At 37.8% G+C, this 10,305-nt stretch overlaps 1 pseudogene; it reads right to left on the bottom strand.

The window, feature by feature from the left end:
• Nucleotides 1–5,826: 5,826 nt before the first annotated feature.
• LOC134640592 (extracellular calcium-sensing receptor-like) lies at nucleotides 5,827–9,487 on the bottom strand (annotated as a pseudogene).
• Nucleotides 9,488–10,305: the final 818 nt, after the last annotated feature.

Below are 10,305 nucleotides of genomic sequence, written 5' to 3'. Positions count from 1 at the left end.
GGGACATCCAATCCTTATATGGCACCGCTCAGTCCTTAGCAGGAGATTTCTACCAAACAGAAAAAAAAACAGCCCGAACACAAATGTGCAGAGCAATCACTTCACTTGTAAAATAAAGCACATATCTCTAGCAACAAATCGTTCCTGAATCATTTGTAGAAATGAAAAAAAAATAAATACATAAATAAAATCAGACTTCTCTAGTGTTATCTTTTGTCTTCACATATCACCATACCATACAGTTCTTATTGGCTAATAACAATATATCAATGGAAAAAATATACTTCAGTACAAATCATGAACCATGAAAAGTAGTGATGGGATTTTCGGCTCTTTTTAGAGAACCGGCTCTTTCGGCTCGGCTCACTAAAAAGAGTCGGCTCTTTCGGCTCCGAACTGGCTCTTCAGGTTGTTTTATTGCTTTAATTAATTTATTATTACAATAATATAAAATTATGCACAAAAGGAATTACTAATGTAAAAAAAGTGGTTTTATTTATATATGTTTATATATAAATATATACAGTGGCCCCTAGAGACACGTACAAACTCCAAAAAGCACGTACAAACTCTAAAACACATTTCTAGTGTTAACTGAACTTCCAAAACAGAGCTACCTATCACTTAAATTACACAATTGAAAGCATATGTGTATTGTTTGTGTATTTATACACAAGCACTCATATATATTCAAATAATTTAAAAAAAAATTAATTTACCTCTTACTACCACACACCTGTCGTTGGTACTTGCTGGCTTGTGTAGCCTCTAGGTAACAAAAGCTCAACACTGTGCCTAGCATTCTGGAGCACTTCTGTTGTCTTTTGTACATGTTTTGGAGTTTTTACGTGCTTCTGAGGCTATGTCCACACGTACACGGGTATTTTTGAAAACAGAGATTTTCCGTTTTCGTTTTAAAAAATAATCCCGTCCACATGTAAATGCAGAAATGAAGGAAAACGCTGCTAGGAGCATGCCAAAGCAACAGGTGCCGATATATTCCTAAACGTGTAGAAATGTTGGCCAATCAGAAGTCTAGAAGCCTCGGTGGGAAATAGTAAACAAAGATGGGGCATAGAAGCAGAACCGAGTCGTATGTGTGGAGGGACAGTAACTGTGTGTGTATATGTAAGCATTTAAACACTGCAGAGAGTACAATTAACAGTAACAGTATTGTAGAAATTCATTTCACCGAAACAAAACGGTGTGACGTCAAAAAAGGCACACATCTTTGATGCTGCGTTTTCTCCGTTTTCCTCATCCACGCGTAAATGCAAAAACGGAGTTTTCGAAAATAGACATTTTTAGAAATCTCCGTTTTCAAAAATACCCGGGTACCTGTGGATGTAGCCTGAGTTTTTATGTGTTTTAGAGTTTTTACGTGCTTCTGAGTTTTTACGTGTTTTGGAGTATGTACTTGCTGCTTTGTCTCTAGGGGCCACCGTAAATATACTTTTATTTAGTCACTCCACATAAAATGTAATAAATAAATCATATAATACAAAAAACAACTAGTCACAGTTCAACTTTTAACTACTTAAATTTTCAGCTTTTCCTTTTAAACAAATTTAAAATGAGACAACACAAAACACTGCAAACCACAGCACAATTAAATATAAATTAAGATATGAAAAAGAAGATGCATATTCTCTGTCATATGGGCCTGCATGAATAAACTTTCTGAGTCCTTTATCATCTGCAACTGAAAATAGTTGTGGATGATTACTATACCTTTTTAATGTGACGTTGTTGTCCCTGGCTCTCTATCTCTGTCTCTCCCTCCCGCTCTGTTCCTCTGCTACTGCGACTGTAACTACCGCCCCTCCCCCCTGTGCCCAGCGCAAAGCTCAAGGCTCGAGTGCGGAGTGAAGCGGAAAAAAAAGTGCGAGAGAGAGAGAGAGAGAGAGAGAGAGAGAGAAAGAAAAAAAAACCCACGGCTCGCGATAAGGAGTCGGCTCGCGTCGTTCACTTCAAAGATTCGGCTCTAAGAGCCATTTCGTTCGCGAACGACCCATCACTAGTTGGATGCAACTGCACCCTATGGACGTCTGCAAAAGTTCCAGTGTTGCACCCAAAAAACACAAAACAAACAAAAAAACACTAATCCACTTTAACCTCTGACTATTCCACACGATTTTACCTCTTTCATCTATATTTGTTCGACAAGCCCTGGTGATTAATACAAAAATAAGACTCTCTTTTGTCTTTGACTGTTTAGGCTCAAATTGCTTAGATGTTTGCAGGCTTGCACTGACCTAAAATCATATGCCTTAAACCAAATGTAATGAAAATGTTTTAAAAAAGAAATTACACATATTTGTTTGAAAACGTAGAGAGTAAAAGTAAAAGGTGGTCAAAAAAATAACTTTTACCTGAAAATTCTACTTAAGGACATCAATGAAATATTTCGTTATTTCGTTACAAGTTAAAACACACGCTCATAAAACGGAAAATATATATAGATATAGATATCATTCTCAAAAGGTCAACTCCCCTCCATCTCTTTTCATGTAGAGTTCCCTCCCCACCACCCGATAAACCCAAGACCTTGTGACAGATTTTGCCCAAAAGGACTTTGAGGTAAAAGTAGATAAGAGTCCTGCTTAGCTGGGAGAGCTAAAGAGCTGTGCGAACCTTCTAAGTTTCTGTGCTGGCTGGTCAGCTTCTATTTTTTTTATGCATAAGCCATCATATAAAATTTAATCAAATGGAAAGCCTCTTTTAAAAAAATGTTTTATGAGTTTTAACCTTAATCTGATTTTATGCACTTTGTATTAAGCAAAAATTAAATTATATGCAACAGTCTTTGACTTGAAGAAATTCTTTAACATTTAAACCTATTTTCTGTATATTCCAGCATATAAAATAAAATAATGTTTTGTGTATACACTCACTCTTTCAAATAGATGCAAGTAAAACACAGCAGAAAATAAATAAAATCAAAGATTCAGCAACACTAATCTATTTTCACCTGTTTAGTAGGAGTGGGACCGGTGAAGGTTTGCCCGGTGCCGCAGCAGTCGTGTCAGCGGGGGGGATCCGGGGGTTTCTCTGTGAATGTCAAATTCCCGTGGCGGCTTGCTAGGCACTCAGATTTGAAGTTTAATTTTTTTGTTGTAGAAAAAGATTTTTTCTTCCCACGCAGAGTGTACAGCGGACGCTAATGTTTTTTGTCACTTTTTATGGACAAAAACTTAATGTAATGTAGTAATGTAAAGTACGTCCATGCTTTAAACGCTGCATGGTCGTACTGTGTCCCGCACTGCATATTATCCATTGTTGATCTACACACGGCGTCACACGTGCTTATGTCATTGTCATGAGATAGTCTCACAAACAAAATCACGATGGTTTAGTATTGCAGCGTGCTTACGGGAAAGTAACAGTAATCTAATTACTTTTTTGCAATAGTAATCCCTTACACAAGTCATTACTTGAAAAAAGTAATGAGATTACAATAACGCGTTACTTGTAATGCGTTACTGCTCATCTCTGACTATGAGATAATTTGTTTCAGGCAATTTTGGGGGGAAAATTGAACGTAATGCAATGCGTATTATAATGAATTACTTTCTCCTGGGAGTAATTAAGTAATGTACTGCACTGCCTTTAAGAAAAGTGTTTTGTGTAATTTGTGTAATACATTACTTTTGTCACGGTCATGGGTTGGTGACCCAGTATTTTGTGTTATTATTAATATTTGATTTCATCATAGTTTATTATTAATAGTCTTTTTGGTTTATGGTATTGTATTTCTAGCTATCTAGTTCTTCTTTGTTTGTGATTTCTAGTTCTTGGGTTTTGTTCCTGTGCCCCTCATGTTTAGCGTAGGCGTAGTTTTGTCTTCATGTTTATTTTCTTGTTCCCCAGTTAGTCCTGTCCCTGTGCTCCATGTTCCCTCTGTTCAGTGTCAAGTCCATGCCTCTGTGCCTGTCATATGTTTCCTGTTTTCTTTTGATAGTCCCTGTCCTGTGTGCAGTGTGTCTGGTTTTGCTTCCCTTGTCTCGTTAGGTCTGACTTGTCCCAGCTGTGTTACCACCTGTTCCCCATCCTCTTGTTGTCCTGCTTGTGTATTTAAGTCCTGTGTTTCTTTCTGTTAGTTGTTGTGTTGTACCTTCATTGTGCTGCGTTTTCTCCTTTGTGCTTATGGCAACATTCTGGTTCTCTGTTCCTGGTTTTCTTTTCTAGTTTTCCCAGCTTTCTAATTAGAGCTTTGTGCTTTGAGTTTCTAGTTTGAGTTATCTTGTATTTCATGTTTGAGTTTTTCTAGCAAATAAAGCTGTCACTTTGAGTTTAATTTTTGGGTCTGCATTTGGGTCCTTCCTCCTGCCTGTCACAGAGCGCACACCATGACAACTTTTTTGAGCATTGACTCTAATACCACTCACAATAAAGAGGAGAAATACCTCCACGTGCACAAACTTGTGCTATGTCTTTGATATCCTGCTTTAAGATGGTGGTGACTCTTAAAGTAGAGCCAATGAGAACCCAATGATAAGGAATTGATAAGGAACCAAATATTGATAAGCAATATTAATAATAGAATCGGAATTGCTAAATTCTAATCAATTCCCATAACTGTACATGACTGACGTACTGCCAAAAGTATGTCCTCAACTCTTTTCACGTTCACATTAACGTCACATCCCAGTCTTAATCAACAGAGTTTAATATGATGTTGACCCATCCATTGCAGCTATAACAGCTTTAACTCTTCTAGGAAGGCTTTAAACAAGGTTTAGGAGTGTATTTATGGGAATTTTTGACCATTCTTCTAGACATACATTTCAGAGATAAGACACTGATGTTGGATGAGAAGGGCTGCCCTTCACTCTAATTCATCCCAAAGGTGTCTTGATCCATGCTCAGTAATTCAGGTAAGTAAATGCCAACAGGTTGATTCTGTTCATCTGGACATAGCATTTTAAACCATCCTTATAAACCTTATATAAGGTTGGGGAAACCTGAAGTCAGCTGAGAGTGAAGAAGTCACTTGGATGAGTGACAAAACATTTCTCCTACTGAAAACACTATGTCCAATGAACAGAATCAACTTTTTGGGGCATCCCAAAGGTGGTTGATCGGGTTGAGATCAGAACTCTATGCAGGTCAGTCAAGTTCTTCCACCTTCATCCATGTCTTTATGGACCTTGCTTTGTGCACTGGTGTGTAGTCATCCGCAAACTGTTCCCACAAAGTTGGGGGCATAAAATTATTCAAAATTTCTGGATATGCTGAAGCATTTAAAAAACTTCCTTTCACTGGAACTATGGGGCTGAGCACAACTCTTGAAAAACAACCCCACACCATAAGCCCCCCTCCCTCCATCAAACTTTACACTTGGCACAATGCAGTCAGACATGTACAGTTCTCCTAGTACCTGCCAAACACAGACTTGTCCATCTCATTGCCAGATGGAGAAGCATGATTCATGACTCCAGAGAATGTTTCCACTGCTCTAGAGTTCAATGGCAGCATTCTTTACACCACAGCATCTGACACTTTGCATTGTGCTTAGTGACGTAAGTCTGGTTGTAGCTGCTCTTCCATGAACAACCATTTCTTTAACAAATGATAGTAGATGGTAGAAGCAGTCTGCATGCCTACATGCATGGTTATATACACCTGTGATTGAAACACCTAAATTCAATAATTTCGATGAGTGAGTGTGAATACTTTTCGCAATATGACCATATTAATGTAACTGGGATATTCATATGCATTTTAAAAATACAATCTTTGTAACCGAAGGATGAAGTGAACTGTTGTTTGAATATCCAAACCATTGCTTACATATTATTTTATTTATTTTTTTCAGAAAGATGATTATGGAGCTCCCTTTCCCATTATGTTCTTTTTTGTGTTCCTTTCTGGTTTCAGTAAGATGATATAACATTTGGGGAAAAAAATGCAAATCAGCAGTCCAAAACTGGAGGCAAGAATAGCAAATATTTCTACAGCAACACTGAACTTCCCTGGAGAGCTGACATATGCTGGGATAAATGTGATCCACACTGCACAGAATATCAGCATGCTAAAGGTGATAAACTTGGCTTCATTAAAATTATCAGGCAGTTTCCGAGCCAGAAAAGCAAAAATAAAACATAAGAGAGACAAAATTCCTATGTAGCCAAGCACAGCCCAATAACCTACAACAGAGCCCAAAGCACACTCTAAGGTGATCTTATCTTTAAATTCCTTAAAATTCTTAAATGGAAAAGGAGGAGAAATTGTTAGCCAGATGACACATATGAATACTTGTATAAGAGTGAAACCTGTAACACAGAGTCTCTGCTGTGCAGGTCCAAACCATTTCATTACATTGCTCCCTGGACGTGTAGCCCTGAAAGCCACTAAAACAACCATTGTTTTCCCCAGAACACAAGAGATACAAAGGACAAAGGTGATGCCAAATGCTACATGTCGCAGCATGCAAGACCATTCAGAGGGCTGGCTGATGAACGTCAGAGAACACAGGAAACACAATGTCAAAGAGAAGAGCAGCAGGAAGCTCAGCTCAGAATTGTTTGCTCTCACAATAGGAGTTTTCCTGTATTTGAAGAATATTAATGCCACACCAGTAGTCATGCATGTTCCAAATAAAGATGCAGCAGTGAGGAGTGCCCCCATAATTTCTTCATATGACAGAAACACTGCCTCTTTCTTAATACAGGCATCTTTTTTCTCATTTGGCCAAAACTCAGGGAGGCATCTCACACAGCTGACAGAATCTGCAAATTGATAATGAACCAGATGTTACACTTCATGAGTAGATTTTTCACTTTTCCCCATGTGCATAATTTTCTGTGTTTACATCTACTTTATTATCTTTTTGAGTGTAGTGTAAGAATCTATTATCCTATATCATTTCTACAATTACTCTAGTAAGCTACTGATGTCACACAGTTATAAAGAGAAGAAGCAACATGTTTCCTGACATTTCTTCACTTTCTCATCAACATAGTAGATGATGCATTTCTTACATTGCTCCAGTTTCTACTCTGCACCTAGCTAAATATAGAGCATGCAAAAATGAAAAGAGTTCAACCTACAAACCCATGTTATCTGTTGAGTTGACTGTTTTGTTTTTTATTTCTATTAACTTTGAAGATTTGGTGACACCTGGAGTTGACTCTTGAACTGTGAAAAGAGATCTGGCATAGGTCTTTTTGTCTGTTTCTTTTTTGTTTTTCCTGTCTTAATGACAGCCTGGTATAAGGTGTTTTTTACTGGGTTTGGGGGATATGTGAATTAAACAAAAATGCAAAGCCTGCCTCACTAACTTCTAAAGTTTAGAGCACAAAACCTGTAATGTTGCTGATCTCTCCATCTGCACATCTTATACAGTCATAGCAGCAAACAGGCCTTCCTTTCTGGAGAACCTTGCGTGTTCCTGGGGGACATTTCTCACTGCAAACTGACACAGGAACCTGCATGGATAAATGCACAATGACTACAACAAAAGTGCCTGTATCATTTGAGCTTTATTTTTCATTGCCTCAAATTCAAACCAAATTCAAACATTCAAAATCTAAATTGTAGCTTTTAATTACGGTTTTAATTATTTTCTAATACCCTACCTGCTTTGTGTTACTTTCCCAAATTAATGAGTTATTTTGCAGAGTCAGCTGTTTGTCTGGAGAAAGTGATGCATCGTAAAGGCCAACTGTGACAAACTCCACAATACTGTTTTTTCTCGGCTGCCAGTTTATAATTTCATACTTTGCTGCTGGATCTCCATTCTCATCAAAGTAAACCTCATCTCCTTCTTTTGTTTTGAAATAAATTTTTAGAATGCGCTGCAAAATCTAAGAAGACAGGCAGTCTGTTAATTTATTGAATCTCATTTTGTAACACAGACAGCACAACTGCTACTTTTTGTTCAAATGTAACCTCACCTTGAATGGGTCTAGCTGCACATTTTTGTTACATGTTTCATTACAGCTGAGGATGTTGTGAAGTGCATGGGCCACTGCATACACTCCTTTGTAGACATTGTTAAAGATAGACATAAGTGACATATCAGTGAAACTGTTTTGAACTCCAGTCATATCTTCATGTCCGGTGCACTCCCTCTGATTTTCTGCTGTTGAGTTCAACTCCTTGAACTTACAACTAAATAGTGTCTCCCAGAACTCAATAAAGAGTTCATTATTAGATGAATTCAGTGACTTCACATTCAGTATAAACTCTTTCAAGCCACTGACATGTGCTTTTGGAATTGAAAGACCTATGGCACCATCCAGTATGTGATGTATATCCATCGCAGCTATTTGGGAATCAGATATCCAAGACTCACTGCCTACCCACTGGTACCCAGTTAGGCCATGGACAGACAGTTTATTTATTAGCACATCCATATCCATGTGTGAAAGAAAGGCAATGATCACCTTGGAGGTTGAAGCCTTTATAATTTCAATGATCTTTTGAATTTTTTCATATGGATCTGTCCTAAAAAAAGATACAGAATACTCTAGACAGATGCCCAGCTGCTGTGCAGTTTCTGTGAATGTGGCCATGCCATTGTTTCCATAATCATCATTGGTTCGAATAGCTCCAACCCAAGTCCATCCAAAATACTTGACCAAATGGGCCAGGGCTCTGCTCTGGTAGTAATCACTTGGTATTGTTCTGAGGAAGGATGGGTACTTGGTTTTGTCACTGAGACAAGCACATGTGGCAAAGTGACTGATCTAAAAGAGAGAAAAAAGAACTAATTCACATGGGAAAACACAAAGAATGATATATATTGATAAAGTGGAACAATAAAGGCAAATGGTTTTTGTTTGGGTTTTTTTTCAGAAATTCTTACATTTCTACCAATCCTACCCACCATTGGTATATAAAATGGCCCAATTACAGTTGATATTGCCATGCAAGGAGAGGAAGAAGTCTCTCCCAAAATGGTCTGCACTGATGCAGGTCTGGTACAGGGTGCTCCAGACACTGCAGAAAAATTTTCATTACCATTTACTAAGGCAAGTGCAACTTTTATACCTCTGGCAATGGAGCCACAAGTATCATACATTTTATAGCCCAGAGAGACTCCTGGCAGTAGATCTGAACTGTTGTTAATCTCCTCAATGGCAAAACGCATAGCCTGGGCAAACTGGAACTCTCTGAAATTCAAACTTGATCCAAACAGTAAATAATTGATATAATATTTAGCTTCATGTTGAAGAAGACACAGAACATTGATTTTAACTGAGTGACATTTAACAATCAGTCAGTAACACAATTGAAATACATGAATATCTAAACCAGAATGGGACAAAAGGCCTGACACCTTTTTTTTGGAGACCACTTTTAGATATTTCAAAATTGAATACATTTTTGCGATGTTATACCTGGTACATTGCAGTGGCAGTGGTTTCTGCATGTAGTTATCCTTTTTGTCTTTCCAGCTGCTGTGAAAAGAGAACATCCCTCCTAGTATAATATCCCCATTCTTAGACAGTTGGGGGTTCTCAGGGTCCCCTCTCCTCTTGCATATCTCCTCACTCTGAGAGAAACACGCTACCAATAACAGTTGTAAAAATGCCCACCCCTGTTCTGGCCATTTCTGCGTAGATGGCATGCTGTCTGGAAAAGCTAAACCACTGGGTGGCATTATATGGCACTGTATACAGTAAGACTTGTATTTATACATTTTAAAGTAGCAAAAATTAATCCCTGTGGAACAAAAAGGTGGGGCGAGAGGAGTAACTCTGTGATATACTATAGTCTTATTCAAAATATATTCTATATCTGCTTAAATCCCAAATACGTATTTGTTATCAATTTTTTAATTGACTGAGATACAGTTTAAAATACATTTTCTTTAACTTTAATTAGACTCAAGAGAATCTGATTTAGTGCTGGCTCAAAACAACAACCTGCTTTCTGATCTAGGGTAGGCTCAAAACAAAAACCTGCTTTGTTATCTTATATGCAATGTTTTTCTAAACAAAGGAATATCCTGCTAGTGTTGTAGTTTAGCTTGTACTTGTCTGCTGTCTGGAGGCAGAAGGGTTGCATGTCTAATCTGCTAACAATAAATAACTTTATTAGGGATAAATATGCGTGTTTATGCATATTTGTGTGTTTGAGCCTTGTTCAAAACATGAAGCTTGAGGTGAGAGGGACGATTGGGATGTTGGTGGCCTTCTGTCACCCTTCTGTATGATTCTTCATATATTGAGTCTGTTCTGTTCTTTAAAATAAATACAACCTGTAGCCACTGCTAACATGTTTCCTTACATATTGTAACGCACTCGATTACAAGTTAGTTGATTGTTGTGTTATCAGTGTTATTGTGTTCAAATT

The sequence above is a fragment of the Pelmatolapia mariae genome, linkage group LG14 (genome assembly GCF_036321145.2).
Source record: "Pelmatolapia mariae isolate MD_Pm_ZW linkage group LG14, Pm_UMD_F_2, whole genome shotgun sequence".
Lineage (NCBI taxonomy): Eukaryota > Metazoa > Chordata > Actinopteri > Cichliformes > Cichlidae > Pelmatolapia > Pelmatolapia mariae.
This window is presented reverse-complemented; position numbering and strand designations above follow the sequence as displayed.